General features: G+C 35.0%; 1 protein-coding gene across 5 annotated transcripts in view; it reads left to right on the top strand.

Annotated features, from left to right (window-relative positions):
- Positions 1 to 22,432, top strand: part of Cdk4 (Cyclin-dependent kinase 4) — a 371,407-nt gene that overhangs the window by 106,704 nt on the left and 242,271 nt on the right. Inside the window, exon 1 of one of the 5 annotated variants that reach the window (XM_069829879.1) lies at positions 19,146 to 19,199. The exons of the other annotated variants lie outside the window; for them this stretch is intronic. The gene's annotated coding sequence lies outside the window, so the exon portion shown is untranslated. Of the gene's footprint in view, positions 1 to 19,145; positions 19,200 to 22,432 lie in introns of those variants that run through there. 5 annotated transcript variants of the gene reach the window in all.

Below are 22,432 nucleotides of genomic sequence, written 5' to 3'. Positions count from 1 at the left end.
AAAATGGGCCAGTATGCGTTTATTTTTTCAGAAAAGAAAAATTATCGAGCGGAGTAATATTATTTTTCGAATATCTCTTTTGCGCATGTTTTGCACATAAATCCGGGATATGATGTGGTAGCATTTTAATAAGCAAATTATTTCACAAAAATAGTGTAGTCTACAATATTTGCCATGTCTTTTCGTTAGGTTCAGAATTTACTGAGCCATAAGCAGGAATGACATTATGGAGATATGAAATAATTTAGAAAAAGTGGGTGAATACAGAAACGCAGAATAAATTGGGAACTGCTTGTTATTCAGTTGAGATATTTTTGTCATCCAGTCTGCTTTCAAAAAAAAAAAAAAAATTGAAAGTTATAATTTATAAAACAGTTATATTACTAGTTGTTTTGTATGGTAGTGAAACTCGGATTCTCACTTTGAGAGAGGAACAGAGGTTAAGGTGTTCGAGATTAAGGTGCTTAGGAAAATATTTGGGGCTAAGAGGGATAAGTTACAGGAGAATTGAGAAAGGTACACAACGTAGAACTGCACGCATTGTATTCTTCACCTAACATGATTAGGAACATTAAATCCAGACGTTTGAGACTGGCAGGGCATGTAGCACGTATGAATGAATCCAGATGTGGTATGGAGTATTAGTTGGGAGACTTGAGAGAGAAAAATACCTTTGGGGAGGCCGAGATGTAGATGAGAGGATAATATTAAAATGGATTTGAGGGAGGTGGGATATGATGGTAGGGACTGGATTAATTTTGCTCAGGATAGGGACCGATGACGGGCTTATGTGAAGGCGGCAATGAACCTCCGGGATCTGTAAAAGCCATTTGTAAGTAAGTAAGGTGGATACAGTATCTGAATTATAATGTTCAACTTATAAACATGGATGAACGAGAAAGAAGGATGGACGAAGACTGGAAACATAGCAAATAAGATTTTTTAAATATCTTTCAGGTTTCAGACCATACCAAGTAGGAGTGTGATCAGTTGACTAGTATTGTCTGCCTGAAACAGCCCGACTTCCTCGACGTGATCCTTGTGGGCAGCGAGGTACTATTCAATACCATATTCGGTATTTTATTGTATGTAGCTATGTTTGGTTATTTAAAGTAAATATACAATTTAAATACTGTATTATACTGTGTAATGCCCGGTTCCTGGTACACTTCAGTTAACTCTGTTACTTAACTGCTCTTATAAATTTAAGTGCACTAATAGCTTTCATGAATTAAATGTAGATTTATCAGCGCTTGTAACTAACAGTTGAGGTAACTTCAAGTTCAATATCTATTGTCGTCAATAAATGTCTCCACTAGTATTTTATTGGTGATCTTTTTAGTTATTTATAGTTACTTTCGTTTGCAGAAGTTTTCAGTAGTAATATGGCTGATAGATAGTTTACAGTGAGGTCTGTTCCAGTAGGTGCAAGATTTTTTAATTAAAGAACCATGTGATGAACGACAGTGTTCATTTACACTTCCATCTCAATCGTAATATGATTAAAAAACCAATAATTATTAGTATTTGGCATTATCATCGAGGTAACTAATAGTGGAGAGAAAGCTAGATGTAACTTCTGCTACAAAACTGCAACCGTATTGGTGACTATGGCAACCATATTGATACACATGCAAAAATATTTTACATTCGTCCATAAACTGCTTTTGCCTCCATGTGTTCAAATTGACTTTTTGGGTCCCGAAATACCATTGGTATTGGCAAAGCATCCAGTAATAAAATATTCCTTGACTGACGACTGATGACGAACATTAAGCTTTAGATATTCAAAATTATCTTTACAAACACACGTAGAAAGTAGAACATTTACGGTAAGTTACGAAAATAAAACGTCAATTTTTTTTAAAATTATACCGATAATATAGTAAATTAATTTATTGTGATTTATATTATTATTTAATATCAGTTAGGTACTTTAGTTTACGAAACAGTACTGCAGTAGCGCCACATGATTTGTTAGAATCGGTACTAACAGCCAGGTAACTACAGGCCGAGGCACAGTTACCAGTTGAAGCACAGTTAACTGTAAAGATTACGATAACTGTTGTTTCGGAAACTCATTTTAAACATATCAGCACGTTAGATCGTAGCTAACTCTGTATGTATAGGTAACTATCTTTCCAGAAACCGGGCATAAATAAGTTGTAGCTTAAAGTTAGTCCCATTCTCACAGGAAGCTATGTAATTGTAATTAATTTAAATACTATAGTACAGGAAGTCGCAGGTTCGAATCCCGCTCGAGGTTGTGAAATTTTTCTTTCATACCATGGCATGAATGTGACTATAATAGTATTTAAATTCATTAATATGTCACATCAACGGACGTTTCTACGTCACCAACATCGTAAGATGAAGATAACAATTGTAATGCTTTTATAATTGAAAGATAACTTACTTTATCACGTGGAAAGAAATCTTCGGAACCGTGGGTTCCATTTCATTATCATATTTTCTTGTTTAATTTAATATAATAACTTTCACATTAATTTGATAGAATATACAGACATATAATAGCCTATAGATCTGTGTTTAGACCTATATTGGAACTTTATTTAGGCCTATTGCGATCCTTTATTGACTGAGTGTGAAATCACAATCGTGAATTCGATCTTCAGAAATGCATTACAATTAAGCTGAAGAAGTTAATTCCATATTTTACCTACTGCTCTTCCTTAAACTAAGATATGTGGAGTCCAGAAATGGTTTCTGCATAGTTGGATGACATCCCTGGCGGTTAGAGCTTTATTTTATTGTTGCAACATCTAAACTTGTCAATGAAGGTGCAGTGTCCGATTTTGATTAAATTTACTCTATACAACATAAATAATCAAATCAAATTAATTAATTGCTTACAGTAAATTTCGTGCTGAGCACTGAGTAAATCGACAATCGTGTTTGGAAATTTAAAACTACAGCTTTAAATATTTTTTATTTCATATACAGTTATGGTACGTACTTCGAATTTCATAGTTGCGGAATACATGAAAATGTGGGTTTTTGAAAAAAAGAGAAATTGTGACAGTAAAGAAAACTTCTTGATTCGAAAGGAAAATGGCTGCATCATGGTTGCGAGGGTCGCAGCTGCCTGAAGGCAGTGACCGTCATGTGAGTCACTACTGCAGTTCGGCTGATACAATGTCAAGGCGACCACTAATAGTGCTCTGTGGCGCCCCAGACTTAAAGCTGATGAAATACACATATCTCTCCATGTTCTTTACATGAAAAATCATCTTCGTTTAAACCACAGTTTGTGGGCCATACACGGTACTGTATATACTAAACTCAAGTGTTTTGGTTGTTCATAATGTGACTCACTAGCATCTTTTGACTTCGGTTTTTTTGTAGACTCTAGAGATTCCCCCCCCCCCCTATTTCATGAGCTATTACTCATAGGTCTATCAGTTACCACGTCAAGTCCACCATTAGTTTCGAATTGCTCTCTGGCACGTCTTAAACGGTCTCGTTTGCCAGAACAAGGTACAAGCTCCATTTGATTGTAGGTAACTTACATTTATCGCGAAGGTTCGCACATTCATCGTGAAGCAATCAGGCTAATGCGATCTTAAGCCTGAGTGAGTCATTTTTATAGAAAGAACTGAAATCTAATGGGTGAGGTGAGATTCAAGGTACTGTATGTATAGGCCTACATTTTTTTTTTACAATTCATTTTGAGGAAGTTTTTCAGATAAGTCTTTGAAATTAAGTAAGTGGATTTAATGTTGTTCCGTCAATGACTCAACATGTTATACATAAGGTATAAAACCTTTATATTACATATTTAATTGTTCGTATTAACGTTTTCGTCGCTTTTGCTTGCGACATAATCAGATACCTTTTTTACATTCATAATATAACCTCTGTAATTGCATACCATTAATATCAATGAAGTTAAAGTCTAAAAATACATGTACAAAGTTTGATATAAAATTACAAATCTTCATTATTTTTTTTAAATCTACTTAAAATTCTAGTTAATAATATCAATGTTCTTATATTAAAATATGAAGACTTGTTTACATTTCATGTTTGACTATTGTGTCATATGGAATTTATTGTGTATTATGATGATGTATGTGAGTCTGTTATTATAACATTGATAAATTTATATTGACTCACACACATTAATTTGTGCTAAAATTAGTAGTTGTAATTCAGAGTTGATGTGTTTGCCGAAGAAGATAATTAATATGTGTTTATAATAAGAGTAACATATATATTTTCTATTACAGATGTATTCTTCTGTGTTGGAAGTAGTAGCGTGAAAATTGCATATCATTAACGTGTTCGAAAACTATTTATTGACTTCAATCTTCAATCTAGAAGGGATGTAATGTGACAGTGTGACATCAGAAGATTTCCGAACTGAAAGTAAAATATTTATGAATACTGTTTAAAATTAAGATTATCAAATTGTGATTAATATTTTTGAAAATAATTCGTTTATAATGTTATATCTTGAAATTATAAAGTGGGAAATATTAACAAGTACATAATTTTGCTGTCGAAAAGTTGTATTTTATGAAATTAAACATAAAAAAATGTTTAATGTTCATAAGTGGAAAAATTATATAACGTATATTAGACATGTAGATAAACTTGCGTTATATTTTATGTTATAGGAAATTGTGTTCACTCTGGAAGTGGCGTACATTTTTTGTCAAATTAAAAGACACAATTTATTGCAAAAAGTTTAAAGCAGTGATTTCTAACTGACTAACCTTTGACGTCGAAGCGCATTTCCCCTCACGGAGCAGAGCTAGTAGAACACCTGAAGGAGGGCATGTTGTGTCTTCGCTATTTAAACATCTTCACCCCTTCCACTGCCACTTCCCCTCCTTTGCTCTTATAGCTATGCTTCTCCTCTCAAGGAGTTCGAGAGGAGAGCCGTGTGACGTCACAGAGTCAGTAGTTGGAAATGCCTGGTTTAGAGCCTCTAGCAAGGGAATGACTATTACTAGTTATTACTAGGGGGCGGATTCTTATGCGCTAAAAACGGCAAAATATGCACTCTTAAAAAAAAAAAAAAAAGATAAATTTACTATTATTGAAGGGTTCAAAACCATAGTGCGCCAAGCGCCATTTACTAAAACCGTAAACAAAGGTTAATATGAAGTTATTACCATATTAGCAAGTAATATAAAGTATACACATTAAAACTAAATGATATGTCGATCTTCATTAAACTATGGTATTCACTCAACTTTAACCCTTGCTTTCTCCGTTTTTAATAAATGGCGCTTGGCCCACTATGGCGCTGAACCCTTCTATTGATGGTTTTTCTGTTATGGCGTACATAAGAATGTTGAGACGCCATCAGTTGCTAATGTTGCGTATTCTTGAGCCCACTGCTTAAGCAGTACACTTCTAGCACATTTTTCGTTAGACATAGTTGATAGAACTAATTCAAAATTAATCATTTACTTGCAGCTAAGCTGTTCTAAAATACATTGTACTGTACTCACAGTCGAAGTTTATTAAGACCTGACAGTATGATAAAATGAAATATTCTGATTTGCCACGTTAGCAAGTAAAAAACAGAAAATTGCATTATCATGCATATTGACAGCTAACAAAATTCGAGTTTAACGAGTGCATAACTCCTGAAGGGGGGGGGGAGTGGATTACAATGCCTATACAAACTGACACAACTTTTTTTTTAAACAGAAAACAATAATTACACAAAAAGTTTTTCAGATATGTCTAAGCCCATTACAAAATTCACTGATCTAAGTCAATCCATTCTGGAGTAATTCATGTTTTTTCTACACAATGTAATTTTTCAATAAGTTTCATAACAGACAAATTGTTATATTATTATAATCCACAGTTTGGAAGATAGGCAGATTAGGTTTGCAGTAAAAGCTTCACTTTTCATAGGCATTTGGTCCCTGTATAAACATCAAAGGATTTCATATATGTATAGGTCTCGCAAGTACGGATTACCGACGGAAGGAATGCGAATCAAACACTGCGATAAGGAAGAGCGGGCGAGAGGAAAGGTCACGAGATAACTTGAATGATATTCAAGAGTACAGTCAGAAGAGAAATGACATCGATAGAATACATTACGACTTTAGTTTGTTCCACTGCATGTGAATGCGTGTCTTGTATCGCACGGTATTATTATTTCATTCGTAAACCTATGTTGCGCGTTTAATTAGCTTCGAATTTTTCTCTTGCTACGTTCTTTATTTCCACAGCGATGTCCTCATTTGTTCATCTTCTTGGAAGAGACAGTATTTCCATCGGTTCGTACCTCTTCCCCCTCGGCGTGCCTACATACACACGTCAAAACAGACAGCAACTCCACCATTGCTTTTCGGTAATCGTTTCTTGCGCGAGCTATATAAGGAAAGGAGTGAAACATCACTTATGGAGGGGTATCCTTAAATTTTTGGGAAAACCTTTATTTAAAACTACGTCCCTCCTTCTGTCTGAGATGAAGTCTATCAAATGACTCTGTTTTTGTCACTTGCTAAACAAGTGTGTGAGTCATATTATCATTTTAGTATTGATGTGAAAATTCCAGAGGAATGTGCACCACTATGTACTTCCACTAGGTAAGCCAGGATAACGTATTGACAACGGACAAACCTGTCGTGAGATTCGAACCCACTTCGTCTTCCATGGTCGACTACAAAGTGAAATGTTTTCACATTTCTGGTTGTATAGTCGCTTATGTTGGTGTTTCTACAGTTTCCTTGGCCTCAGACACTGTCTTTGTCCCCCAAGCAGCCAGCAACTGAGGCTTGTTTGTTTTATTTCCGTGGAAAGAGGGTTGCAGGGGATTTACCGTTATCTCTTTCCTCTTGCCGGCAAAGAAACATTCCTCACATCAGCTGTCGACTTCATATATCTCCGTCCGTACACTGGTGCTTATGCTAAGAGCATACATAGCCCAGCGAGTTTCAAAGGAACCGTGCTGTAGGCCAATTGTGACGGACCCTTATCTTCGTTTACAAGAGATGAGTACAGATTTACTCTACCGGCGAGACAGGATATTTACATTTAATTTAAAAGAAATGGAAAAAAGCGACAGGAAATACGGTTCTTAAAGTTAATGTTGCATTCTTGGACAAATAAATTGAACATGTGCTTTTTCAGAAGAGAGGAGCCTAACCGTATGTAACGATTTTTAGTATTTTCATTCTGACAATTTGTCATTTTAAACTTAAGAAGTTGGCACACCAGTACGTTATACAAACGACGAATTTCACATTCAGCATTTTGAAATATAAGTGAAATGCCCTTTAGGTAAGTGCTGATAACTGGGTTATATATGTAGGCTGTAGTGTGTACGCGTTAATTTCATTAGGAACCTGTGTCAGAAATATACATTAAAAGTGCCAGTAATTAATAAAATATGATTATTTAATAATTTTACTTGTAAAATAACACTGTTGTAGCAACCGGGTTTACTCAAGAGGTAGGCGCGTGTGCCTACTGATTCGGAGCTGTGCTCGGGCGTGGGTTCGAGTCCTGCTTGAGCTGATTACCTGGTTGAGGTTTTTCCGAGTCTTTTCCCCCCAACTGCAATGCGACTATCAGAACACCCGTTGTGCAGTCATTCTATGTCAAATATAATTAAACTTTAATTAATGAAAACAGTTTCTTTCGGCTTTAACAGAAGTAATTATGTATAGGTCTACTGGAGAAATATCTAAAAGAGTCATTTGTAAGGCCTTTTGGACATGGAGCTTAAATATTTGGATTGCATCAATGTAATTGAACCCGGTTATCTACACAATAATAAAATTGTTAGGTATATTTATTAATTATTCTCATATTTATCAGTTGCAGTTGTTGGATTTCTATACCTTCAGTCATGATTCTTGTTATCGTCCTTCACATTTACAAGTATAACAATGCGCACAGTCATTTGCAAATCGAAATGCTTATCAAAATCCAGACAGCGGATTTTCGGGCCCGATACTGAACGTTAGGTGTAGGCCTACGTCAGTTACAGGGAGATCATCGAACTCATTGCTACGTTCCCTCCGTAAGAAAAGGAACGTGACGTCTTGTCGCTGTGTAGGGACCGAAAATCCGCTGTTTACTTATCACTGTATGGGGAAGAGTGTATTCAATCCGAATTGTTTAATTAATTTTTTGTTTAACAAATCGCTGACGATTTATCTGCAACATACGTAGGCTAGCTACGAGCAAGGAAAATAGAATTAGGCTATATTTTCCTTGGCTACGAAGTTAACATTATTTTCAACGATCGAGCAGTGAAAATAACGCAGAGTATTCAGTTACTTACTCTTGTACCAAAATTAACTCTAGATTTAAATCATGAGTTGAGTATTGCTGAATCTAGCAGTATGAATTTTTTTTTTACTAGCTGAAGATTTTCTCCTCTGGTAAACTTTACCTTTAATAGACTTGAGTTCGATTCCCGATGTTGACTGGAGTGATACTTGTGGTGGACAAGGTGGAAGGGTGAGGGATTTTTTCCGTTGTTTTACCGTTTCTCTCAACTTTACAAATTTCATTCCCGCAGAATTATATTTCACGTACTTCCCCGCATTGTACCACACAGTGATACCAGATAGAGCTGGCCAGATTATAACTGTGTAACCTCATGACCATGTATGGTGCCCAGACTTGCTGGATTGATATGTCCTATGGGTCGCAGTTAAGGAACAACAAGAATATATTTCTGCGGTGTCTTCTAGTTGCAAATAAGCATAATGTTTTCTTATCTCCTCATCTCACCTAGGGGTTGTACATTTAACCTATCAGACAATGGGTATATTGCGGAAGACTTTTCCTCAACCCCTCCGTAGATAAACACAATCCTCGAGATATACTGTCACAGTTACGTTATATCAGAGCCGAGAAATAAATCTTTTGAAGGCAATTAAATTTTGATAGCTTATCTCCCGCGTTGTTGGGTTAGTGGGACAATAATTATTAAGATTCATGCATTTGATGACCTTCAGGGTTGTATATTACTTATATCTAATACTTTGCCCCTCCCATGATATTTGTAATGTTCATTTTGATTGTCTAGCAAGAAGTTTATTTTCCTGTGTTCTCAAGCCGTAGGAAAATTTCTTCATTCTATTAATCAACTTTAACATTTCTTAATTATTTTAGTACTACTGTATATCTTCTGATCTGCAGTTGAAAATATAAGTAGCCTACATATGTAGGCCTATACTTTGGAACTTCTCATATAAATTACAATTTAAATTTTTCTTTCTTCGACTTTCATGGAAAATTGTTTACAGTATCGGTACAGTGCTGTTACAAACTTTGTAGAATGTATTGTGCGCTGGTAATGTTCGTTAGAAACGTTGAACCTCTGGTATATCGATGTGTTACTTTAATTGTAGTGAAAGTGGAGAGGCCTGTTGTGGGGTGTCTTGTCATAGAAATTCTGTGCCAATAATTAGCGAAGCTCACGAAATCCCGTTGCATTAAAGAATGTTGATCCATAAACGGAATTGCAATAGTGAAAGGTTCTTTAATATTTTAAAAGTTTTGTCGAGTGCTTTCATGTGAACGAATGAAGTTATTAGTGACTGATCTTTAACTAAACTTAAATAAACTTATGGCATTCATCTATTAAATAGGCCTATAAACATTAATTATATTAACTTTATTGAAATAAATAGGCCTACAACAATTTGAGATTCTGAGTTCAACATACACCAACATATTGCCTGTGAAACTTAAATTTGGAAAATAGAAATACAGAAAATGATACAAAACAAATTGTGAAAGATGTATTTAAAAGTATGTTGTAGATTTAAGACATTACAGACATTTTGTGTCACAAGCTAGCCTATTGTGGAATTCCTAAATATATGAAAATATCCTCAGAAATAACATTTTATGAAACTTTATAATTTAATTAAACATAATGTGGCCCCAATTTATGTATTTAAACTTCATTTAATGGAATGTTGTAAATAATTCTTGAATTAATAATTGACACATTTACCAGTTATATTTTTCTCACTTATTTTCAATTAAATGCGTTTTAAGATTAATATAATTTGATTAAAGATTGAAATTATCTTAAATGTTTGTATTTTTGCCTGAAATAATATGATAAACTCTTCCCATTAAACCTCTAAAGGTACTTTTATTTTAAAGTTCCTTGGCGGCCTGATGTATGTTGTAGGCCTAATATCATTGCAGTCTTTTAAAGGATTGGGACTTTCTTAACAAGTAAAAACTTTATTATCTAGTACAGTAGAACACTAGAGTGCTGAGTTTGACAATATTTTTAGATTAATAAACATTGTTTGTTAAAATTTTGCGTAATTTCTATTTTTACAAGTACGCGCTAAGATAATTTGTGTTTGATTGGTTTGTTAAAGGACCTAATGTTTTATTTTTTTACATAGCTATGTTTATGGGGTCTGTTAGATTTATTTTTTTGCAAAAACGCTAATTTTCAGATGACAAATGCTGTTAGGTTTTTACAAAAACTGTGTGGGGAATTTAATGAAGACTTATTGTATGAAATAAGGGCCTTATGTGAATATATTTGATATGTAACGAAAGTTAAGAAACGTTTTCGTAATATTAGCCACAATTTGTATATTATTTTTATTCAGGCTGGTCATTTCAGGCATCATATTTTTAGGCCTACCTTTCGGCAGTACCATTTGTGTCTCTAATTGCCTATTTAGCATAATATTATTGATATTTATGTATTATATTAAATGAAGACGAAGTGTAGATGTGATAGAATACTTAAAATATACTTTAATATCATTAATTTAAACTTAATTAAACGTTTTTATCATGTTTATCAAATTTGCAAATTTTTTATTGTAATTTTAATTGACGTATTTAACTAAATACTAAGTTGTAATCGATTTAGAGAGTGAAGGAAATCTTTATTCTATCATATTTGTCCTTAAATGTTAACCGGATGTAAGATTTTCGCATACATTTGGACGGATTTATACAAGCGTATGGTAGAAGTGCAATCGCCAAGTCGGCATACAAAATGGCGGCCGTAGGTCGGGAGACAGTCATGGCGGCCTTGGAGACTGCAGTGTTGCTGTCTGCGGCATGTTAGGAGCAACAGCGACATAAGTGCACTTTTACCCTCAAGCCTGGCTACTTCGACACGTGGTGGGGCGCAGTTAGGGCTGTTCTGGAACTATGTATAGTTAATATATGAATGCAGAATGTATTTTATGGACCTTTAAATTATATTCACAATGTATAGTAAATACATATACACGCCATCATTAGTTTCTGTATTCAACTCGTCTTTCACATATAATGTTGGTATGCTTTGATCATAAAATTATGCAGCGATTTCTTTTTGTGCGTTAGACACAGTAATAGACTATTACTTTGTGTTTTATATTGGTTTGGTAGACTACTATTTCGTAATATTCATTTAGGCGATTTTCTCTTAAATGTTACATATAAAATGGAATTAACGCATGTGAAAGTACTGCATTTGTTAGCTAGTTAGCATAGTCATGATTTCGATTCCCGCTAGAGGCAAGTGTCATTATTTTCTCAAATTTCAGGACTATATTGAAAACACTGCAGATAAGATTATGGTTTCGATTTATTATTATTATTATTATTATTATTATTATTATTATTATTATTATTATTGATTTAGCCAATAATTTACATTAATTTGATGCATTATGAAAGAAAATAAGAAATTCACCTCTGTAATTAGAAAAAAAATAGTAGCCTAAGTGTGGGCTTACTATTCAATTTACAAAGAAAAACATTTACTTCAGCCTACATATTGTCTGAAATATGGCCGTCTTTCTTGATAAAACAGAAGCAAAATTCATTTTTATTTTAGCCTATTAATGTTATTCTTATTAAGTTATTATTATTATTATTATTATTATTATTATTATTATTATTATTACATCGATTGTAAACTGCAATCCAAAGTCGTTAATGGGTTTTACTTATGAAAAATAATAATTTACATAAGTATAGGCTAATCTTAACTTAAGGTTGACTTCTTTGTTGAGCCACTAGAGACTATAGCATAACGTCTTTGGTTGAGCCGTGCATTTTCGTTATTTTTGTTGGGAATAAAGTTTGCCTTACAATTCCCTACCCTTCCTGATGATTACCGTTTTTTAAATATTTTCATTACCGTTTTTAAATATTTTTCTTCCTTATAGGCTATTACATCAGTTGAATATATAGCCTATAAGCTACTGATTTTTTATATAGGCTATTTCTTCGTTACTCTTAAGTTAGATGTTGCTATTTTATACCGACTTTATTTAAAGCAAAATAAATTTAATTAATCGGTTTTAATTATGAAATAGTATAAATAGTTTGTGTTATAGCCTATGTAGGCCTATGATAAAATCGTAATTTTATACATACGGATTTAACAGTCCCAGATAAACATGTAGGCCTATATAGTTACGCAAGACTAACATGCACGAAGAAATAGCCTATATAAAAAAAACAGTAGTTATAGGCTATATATTCGCTTAAAGTGCTTATGATAGATTAGGAAATACAAATTAATAATGTAAAATAATGTTTTTATATTGTTGGAAGCATAGGTCTGCTCATTTTATAATACACGTCCGAAGTGCTGGCCTCGATTTCGAATACATTTACCCAAACGACACCGCTGGAGTGGAATCTATGAGGAGGAATTATGCCGAATATTTCAGGATTCCCATATGAAAACAAAATCATTATACCTAAATAACAGAAATAGCGTAAGATCCCATCCCGCAAACCATTACTAGCTAAAGCCTTTGTCAGCTGATCTAGTATGGTAGACACACTAGCGTACTCCCTTTTGCGTTAAGATATTACGGAGTTGACTGAGTGTGCGGGATTGCATAACTTAGTGTAAATAAGGGGTAAGTGATTCACTGGTATTATACTCTGTGCATCGTGATTACTAGTAGGGCCAATTTGTTTTGCCAAGGAAAGCTTATACAAAGAGGACTGAACAGTAGTTCTTTCGTCCAAGAAAAAACAAGCGTAAAATAAACGCATAACTCGGCGTGCTAATATTACTTTGTTTCATTTTCTATAGCAAGATTAAATCCGGAGCGGGAAAGTATGGAGAAGGGTTGGTGTGGAGTTGGATTTCGTCGCTATAGAAACACGTTAACGAGAGTCCTCCTCAGAAAAGTGCACTCGTATATCACATAACTTAATAATTAATAAAGGAAGGTTTGTACGTGATCGTTACTCTCTTGTATTATGTAATATCATCAAAGTATGTGGGCCTAGCTGCAATTTTTTTTACATATTACTTATTGCACTTGCACCACAAATGCTTGTCTCTATAAGCATGTACTAGAATATTTTGTTTCAATGTCTCTTGCAATTTTAATGTGAAATGTTTATGCTCGAGAGTCAAATGAATAAATCGTTACAAAAATTTAAACATCTAACTTCAGCTGTTGTTTAGTAACGGCAGTGAGTTGTACGTCACACTTTTCTAATGTTACTTGCTTAGCAACGGATCAGACCTTGCACTGATATGGTATTTGCTAGAGGGACGAATTTACTTCTTGCATGAGTTATATTTCTTATTTCTCTTGTCATACTACTGGCTCTCCAACAAACCAATTCAGGCGAAACACAGCAAATTCATTGTAAATACTACAGATATATAAGTATATACAGACGTGTGCAAATTATTAGACTCAGCACCACATTTTTTACATTTTCATAATTATCATGAATTACTGGCCACAAAATAATTCTGTAGGACTCTATGCGACACGATCAGTACAAAAAAGTCCTAGAAACCCGAATTTTTCCACAAATGAGGGACTGGTTCCCTGATGGTGAATGTGTATTCATGCAGGATGGAGCACCCTGTCACAAAGCCAGATCAGTAACTAATTTTCTGGCTGAAAATAATGTAGACGTACTTCCCTGGCCAGGTAACAGCTCAGACGCAAATCCAATCGAAAATCTTTGGTCTATTGTAGAGAGAGAGAGTGAGAGGGAGAGGGAGATGGAGATGGAGATGGAGAGAGAGAGAGAGAGAGAGAGAGAGAGAGAGAGAGAGAGAGAGAGAGAGAATTGCGTTAAACTTATTTCAACCCCAGTCATATTTACAATCCTTACATCAATAAGTTACCTCTCATTGAGGTTCTGCCTGATATGTACATCTATTATCAGGCAGTACGTCTCACTTGACGATATGTCATATATGATAATTGTTTGTATGCATCTCAAGTCTGATTAGTGAAATATGTAGTATTCGGCGGTGTGTCCATTCGAGGGAGAAAGGAACTGGGCACGCTACCCCATCATCTCCTGATCAATTGCCTCATGAGTGCTGGCTCATTGGTGTTACTTGTGAGGTTCAAACCTGTCTTCGGACAGTTGACTAAAGAACAATATTAATAAGAACTGATTCCTCTAAATACCACAATAACACCCAACCGAGAACATAAACGTTCAACCCAATTACAGGAATCCTATGAATTAATTCCCTGTCATTTTTTTGTTTTCACAGATTTTTTCCGTTACATCATTGAATTTCCATAGACCTACATCAATATATCCTGAGTATTTATTCAATTATGTCTAAACGTACTATAGTATTACAGATTACCATGACAACGTGTGTAAATTCTACTTACAGTTGTTAGGTCTATATCAGATTTTGGAAATGAAATATGTTCCTTTAGCCCTAGTAGAGAAAGTTTTATGATGTTTCCCTCCACGAAGGTCAAACGATTGCAGAAAAGCAAACACAACACCACAGCGCTGTTTACATCCCCCGAATATGTGCTCCTCATTCTTGTACTGTATTTTAGAATGAAGGGAGAGCAGGTTTTGAAGGTCTCACCTTTGTGCGCTTCTCTTCACAAAGAAGCGCTTTGTGTGGATGGAAAGCGAATTTAGTGCTCAGGGAGAGTTTTTGAGGGTTCATTGCAAAGACGTTATACCCTATAGCATGTTCATTGCAGGCAGAGGCATCCTATTGATATTTGTTCGTTCAGTGGCGTTGCTTTTCCAAAATAATAATGATGATGATGATGATGATGATGATGATGAAAGGGACAGAAGCCTTGGACGTCCAAATTCAAGATGGTTTCAATAATCCTTTGAGCAGAAACGCGCCTAATTCCTGTATGATGGTGATGATGCTAATTATGATATTCATATATCTGGACGCCATTCTGTTCTGCATAATGATTACATTTACAAGCTTAACAAAAAGTTAAAGCTACCTGTAGATTGTCAGCAGTTGGCAAGACAAACCAGACATCGTCTTCTTCTTCTTCTTCTTCTTCTTATTATTATTATTATTATTATTATTATTATTATTAATCCAGTACAGTGTAAGGGAGGATGTCTTTGGACCAACTATGAAACTCTCTTAGAATGCGGGCCTCCCAGATCAGATTGTGTGGTCAGCACGATGGCCATCGCGGAAGCGACACAAAACAAACACAAAGCAAAGGAGAAACATCCTGTCCCATTGGAGAAAAATCTCTGTTCGCACCAGGAATCGAACTACTGACCATTTTGTTTGGAAGCACACACGCTTTCCGTTGAGCAATAGGTATAGGCAGACATCAGACATTCTTAAATTCAAGAAAGTAATTGCATGGACCTACAAGAGTTTCATCATCACACTAGCAGCTCCGATTCTTAAAACATGGAATATCGTGAAATCATTCGTCAATATGCAGTAGACACTTTATTTCTTAGAAAGGAATTTTGAAGAGGACAATACAAACGCAATAGGCACCTCTTCCATAAAAGATTAATATTATTTAAAACAGAAAATGTACGAGTATGTAGGCTTACTTGATGTGATATTCACGTTTACGTATGAGAATCATGACTCAATCATGCAATAGTATATTAAATAATAAATAAATAAGAAAATAAGTAAGGAAGTAAATAAGTAAGCAAGGAAATAAATAAGCAAATAAGTAAATATGGAATCTGCAACTGGGCACTAATGCCTGCACAGGCTAATCAAAAAATATCACGACAAAGAGTGACTGTTGGATATTTTACTTACAATGGACGGAAAGCAGAAGCAAATCAATTTGTTCTTAAAAGCAATCCTGTGCTTGAACATTTTCGATAAGGTCTGCTGTTATTTTCCCAGTTTAGAACTGTAACTATCGTGGTGGTAGTACTGTAGTAGTAGGCCTTCTAGACATTGACATTTTTTCATGATCTTCATCTTCAACATCATATTTTTCATTATGAGTCGCATAGCTTACCTGATATACTCTCACTTGAGTATGGTTGCATATCGATGATGTTTAGGTAAAAGAGCTTAACCCTCACTTTTAAATGTGACTTTTTTTGCTGTAATAGTGTAATTAGTTAAAATTTAATTAAAAAACGTGGAGATATGTTTTTTTTACAATTATGTTTACATTGTTCATATAAAGTAAGTAATTGGCTTGCTCTTTGGTGCAAGGGGCACTATATCAAGATTTTGTATCAATTTCTTTCATCGTTTCCATATCGATCTTTTGGAACTTCAAGATATAGCCATTAATGTTCTAAGACATTCCTTGTTAACTGTAAATAACCATCTGTACAGTTCTATATATGAAAAAAAATACTCATGTCGAGGATAGCTGGCCCCCAAAAATAAATTAAAATAAAATTAAATAAAAATAAAATTTAAATTTAAAATAGAATATTGTTGATCTACAATTAATTTAGGCCTAGGTGCTGTTACCGTTCGGTACCCCTTCTTCCAGGGCAGCTATCGTTTTTGGATTCTTCTCTCTCTCATATGCTAAAATTTAATTAACTTATAGCTGTTTCTGACAAAATTTCCTTTCGTGGGATAAGCCATTTTACTGGACACCGTCGATATTTTATAACAGTTTTATGCAGAGAAGATAATTTATTTGAAACTAACTTTATATTGCGGTAAAGTTTAACTAACAGCAAATTTTGAAGCCGAAGCAACTCGGTCGCCATTTTTAAAGCGTGGTGCTATTTTGTTAAATGTCCTCAGATACATTTTATACCGTCTTTTAACTCGGACCGCTATTTCTTACGTGGCTAAATGCAAAGGATTCTTGTGGTATGAAAATAGTTCGAACACCTGCATCTTGCGCGAAGTGTGATATTAATTACAGCTGGTCACTGTTTAATTCTGCTGCTTTAAACAAAACAAATACAATAGACATACAAGCATTGCTATTGTCAATAGGAATCTCTGATTAGGACATGCGAAAAAGCTTTTTATTACTGTATAGGTCTAATGACTTTAGCAGTGATGTCGCCGGTAATCTTGAATTTAAGAGGATTTCGTTGAATCGGTTATAAATTGGATTTAAGAGGATTTGAAGGGTTCAGAACCATAGTGGGCCCAAGCTCCGTTTACTAAAACCGTAGAAAACAAGGGTTAAATTGAAGTTATTACCATAATCCAATGGAAACATATAACAAGTAAAATAAGTATATACATTAAAACTAAATGATATGTCAATCTTCATTAAACTATGGTATTCACTTAACTTTAACCCTTGCTTTCTCCGTTTTTAATAAATGGCGCTTGGCCCACTATGGCTCTGAACCCTTCTTTTCATTGTGTAACATTTTCAAGTTTGTTAAATCGTCTTTTAATCAGATCTCTTATCAAAACTTTGTGGAGTTTGTTGCGGTGTATCTGATCGTCAGAGTATTTTATTTTACGTCGCTTTATCACCTGCTATGGTTATCCAGCGTCTGAGTGAGAAACAGGTGATCATAGGCACCGAAATAAGTCCAGGGCTCATTGCCGAAAGTTACTCAGCATTTCCTCTTAATGGGTTGAGGGAAACCATCTGAAAAACCTCAACCAGGTAACTTGGCCCAACCAGGATTTGAATCCAGGCCCTCTTATTCCACGGTCAGACATGCTAACCGTTAATCCACAGCAGTGGATGAGTATATCACCGTCCTTCGCAAGTCTTTCGTGGCTCCGACTTAAAGAACGCAGAACTTTACACTCTTTGTCTTTACTCTTTCGAATTCTGCACACCTTAACACCAAATTACCTTTCGTCTCTTTTCTCTTATCTATACTCTAACCACGACGTAAATACCAGATCACTATCTGTGGCACGCTAAGTATACCTCTTCATAGAACATCTTGTTATTCATCATCTTTTACAGTATCCACCTCGCGTCAATGGAATTCCTTGTCACAAAGTATTAGGGGCTGCAAGACAATAAACACCTTTAAGAACAGCTTAAAAGATAACCTTATTAACATTTCACTCCAATCATACTGATTTAAACTATCACTGACTACATTGTTACTTCATTCTTTTAGACATCATCCTGATTGTGCTGTATTTTCAAAATTGTCTCATAATAATCTCTTTCTATTATCTAATATTATTTGAAATATATTAACATTCTATGTATTTTAGCTTAATTCTGTTACACAGTTTATTTTAGTGTTTAATTAATAGTTCATAGTATTTTGTTGTTTAATTCGTAAATAACTCTTGTATACATGTAACTCTAATCTAAATCAAATTGTTGAATTCTTGTAAGTTCATGCATATGTATATACTCTTTTTTGCTGGTTGAGTGGAAGAGAAGGCCTTACGGCCTTAACTCTGCCAGCTAAAATAAATTATTATTATTATTATTATTATTATTATTATTATTATTATTATTATTATTATTATTATTATTATTATTATTATAGTACTGTGTATGGTTTGAAAACCACTGGTTTAGAAAATTAATTTTCATACAGTTTTCCTTTAAACTGTGTTAATTTAGTCCCTTATTATTGGCTGAATTTATATCTACGTCTTGAAATTAAGTTATATTCAAATTAAAACACATTCGTATCTCTTGAAATAAAGAACCTAATGCTCTGTGGTATCCTCAAGCCATCAGCGGAGTTAGCTACAGCTGGGCTCTGTTGCTGAAAGAGTATAAAGAATTTTTCGTGCCGTCGTCATGGAAACCAAACACTGGCGTTGACAGTTGGCAGCACTGCGGTTGCGTAGCAGCACGAACACTAATGTCACTGTTGCGCTCACGTCTCGAGCCTTGTCATTGCGCATGGCGCGTGTGCAGTGGATGGAGATTCACGGGAGCCAGGCCTCTTCCCCCTCTCCTGGCAGCATGTCACTTAGCAGTATAAGTACTGTACTGTGTATTAAAGCAACAGGGAAATCGTGGGAACCTGTCTGCAGAGCCTTCTTAATCGTGGAAACATCTTGCAGGATTTTATCAGTATGTTATAATTATCATCCTTGTGAGAATAGCGGCAGTTTTATTTATCTGTCTTGAATACAAATGCGTTTTTATTTTTATTTCTTTCTTTCCACATTTGTTTGTTACTTTCATTCCTTTCCCTATTATTGTTAGTATTTTCTTTTTTGTATTGTTTATTTTGCACTTTGTTTCTTCTTTCTTTTCGTACTTTGTTCCTTTTTCTGTTTTCCTTTTCGTTTATTTCCGTTCTGAGTTCTATTTCTTCCTTTTTTTGCTTTTCTTTCAGTCTGTATTTTGCATGTCTTGTTTTATTGTTTTCTTTCGTTCCGTCGTTGCTTCTTTGAGATTTTAATTACATAATACAATTTCAGATTTGCTTCTTCATATTTCTGACGTGTCGTTATCTTTTCCATATAAATATTTCTTTTGCTAGTAAATTGCGTCTCTGGGCAATTTCGGATGATAGCTGCAAAAGAAAAGCATACAATTATCACGAAAGTTCACAATTTGTCTTTTATTGATATTACTGAAATTTGTTGTTTAATTATTAATTATATGAATATATTTATGATAATCACTTTCATGTATTAAATGTAAACTAAGTTGACTAGTTTCAGCTTAGTAGTAGCCATCTTCAGAATAAATTGAACACGTAAAAATGATAATCATAAATGTATTAAGTGATATAGGCCCTAGTGTTAAAAATTGTGTATTCGACATGTAGTCTAGGCCTATATTAATTTTATTAATTTATTTTTATTTGAACACACATTAGAGGAAACATAATTGTACGATAGTAGAATTACAAGACGTTTCATTTTCTTTAGATATTGTTTAACGTCATTTTTTGAAGAATCTGATGTCAAAGTTAAGAATAAAGCAGGTAAACCTGCTCCATATTTGTATTGCGTAGGAAGAAATACAAAATGAAGTATTAAAGGTTGAAAAAGAAAAGCTTTGTTATAAGCAATGAAGTGCAATTTGTTCAGTTGTGGAAAATCTTGTGGCTTTATTGCGGGCGATATGGAGATATCTCAGCTTTCTAAATAATATGTTTTCTTTTTAGGAAAATGAAACAATAACAAATTGAAAGCTAATAGGGAAACGAGGAACAAAATGGCTAACGATTTAAACTCAGAAAAGTAGATAAATACTTTTCTGAGTTTAATGGAATAGGAATTAGATTGCAGTTAACAAAATAAGAAATTCTTAATGCAATAAATGCTGTTAATGAATGTAACGCATTTGACCGAACCAGCAGCAAATTAAGTGATGGATAATGGCGTCAAGAAAATAACTTCAGAAGAGCAGTTAAATAGAGAAGAAAATAAGCATTCCGCCCAGGTTGACAATAAAATAAAAATATGCGTAATTCACTTATATCCCTAAGTAATTTGACCAATAGGCTAAGTAATTGAACTACCAAAATATTATGCAAGATAAGTAGAGACGGAATGATAAAATAAACGACAAATAATCCAGCAAAAAAAAAATAAGTAATGCAAATATGATGCCCAGTTGATGTCGCCATGGTAACAGGTGGTGCGGTTCTAATTGGCGGCTCGCTCCCGACGCGGTGCTCAAGGTCCGGTGACGCAGCACCCGCATGGCCGGCTGCTCGTTGTTCACTTTATGACTCGCAGTAAAATATACAAAATTTGAGGGTAATTGTTCGTGAGTTTCGGGCGTGTGCTGTAAACTATCCCACAGTCACGCGCTGAATTGCATTACCTAGAAGGGACTTGGTCGAAGAGGACCAATGTCTCGTTAGATGAAAGGCCTATGTGGAGCAGGTCATCTTCTAGTTATTAGGCTTATTCTCGTTGTTAAAATTGGTCGTGCTGAATTATTCTTTCACCACCACTTACAGAGACATTGTACTTTTTTGAGAGGTTCTTGGATAAAAAATTGAAGACATTCTAAATAGTAGAACTCGTAGAGCTTCTGCAGTTGTCATGGCGCAAGGCCACTGGCGTGGCTTAGATGGTAGCGCGTTTTCCTACTCATCCTGAGTTGCGTTCGCGGCGTGGGTTCGATTCTCGCTTGAGCTGGTTACCTGGTTGGGTTTTTTCCGAGGTTTTCCCCAAACGTAAGGCGAATGTCAGGTGATCTCTGGCGAATCCTTGGCCTCATCTCGCCAAATACCATCTCGTTATTACCATTTTCATCGACGCTAAATAACCTAGTAGTTGATAGAGCGTCGTTAAATAGTCAAGTAAAAAAGAAAGACAAACACAAGACTTGGGTACAACAGTTGTGGAAGGGGGCTTGGCTTGGCTTGGCTTGGCTAGGCTTTTCTAGGATCGGACTCAGGACGGATTCTTCACTTAGGCTTACATTGGTCAATTGTGCTCCATATATAGGCTATGCTATAATTCCGCAAGTCCGACAGGTCGCATTCGCAAATTCGACGCTGACAGGCGAGACATCCTACCTCAGTTCTAATAGCCAGGCCCCATCTCCAGACGAGTGCCTGATACGCTCCAAGGCCTGGAGCTCCAAGCCCTTTCTGCATCAGCATCGGAAACCTGTACTATCCCCAGAATTTTACTTTAGACTATTTTGAATTATTGCATATGATAGATCAAGTGAAAGGAAAGTGGAGAAAGTTGGTGGAATGATAGTGAAGAAACGGGAGTAGACTAATTCGAGAAGAACCTTCTGCAATGTTTGCTTTGTCCATCACAATTTCCGCCACCGGGATCGAATCAGACCGCCTGGATGGAAGACACCGCGTGAAGCACTGACACTGCCTAGATGGAAGAGGGACTAGTCGAACTCGCGTCCTCTGGATTTGTAGCTTATTGTGAAACCTTGAATTGCAAAGAAAGACTCGATAAAATGATAAGAGGACTGGTCAGAGACAACGGAGGATTAATGTTGAAGGTGGTGGTGATCTCTGTTCCCTATAAATTTCGAAGAATCTGTCCACAACTTTAGCTCCGTTCCCTTTGAAGAAAAGTCGTCATATAAGTTTCTGACTATGCATTACGGCTATTCATGTACCGATGAAAAGAGACTTATTATTATTACTATTAATATTAGGGACCGTATTCTGCCCAAGGCATATGGAGATAAGGCTAGTTGTTCATAGACTATATTGGCGTGACGTCATGTTTCGCGCGCGATACAGGTACTATTAGGGAACATTTCTTTCTTGTATGTGCTGCAGTTTACATTCTATTAATGATTCAAAACTATACAGTATATCAATGAACGAAATGTTTACTTTTGGCACTACAAAAATTATT

This window comes from Periplaneta americana, chromosome 1 (assembly GCF_040183065.1).
Source record: "Periplaneta americana isolate PAMFEO1 chromosome 1, P.americana_PAMFEO1_priV1, whole genome shotgun sequence".
NCBI lineage: Eukaryota > Metazoa > Arthropoda > Insecta > Blattodea > Blattidae > Periplaneta > Periplaneta americana.
The sequence above is the reverse complement of the archived record's forward strand: the minus strand, read 5'-3'. Positions and strand labels throughout refer to the sequence as shown.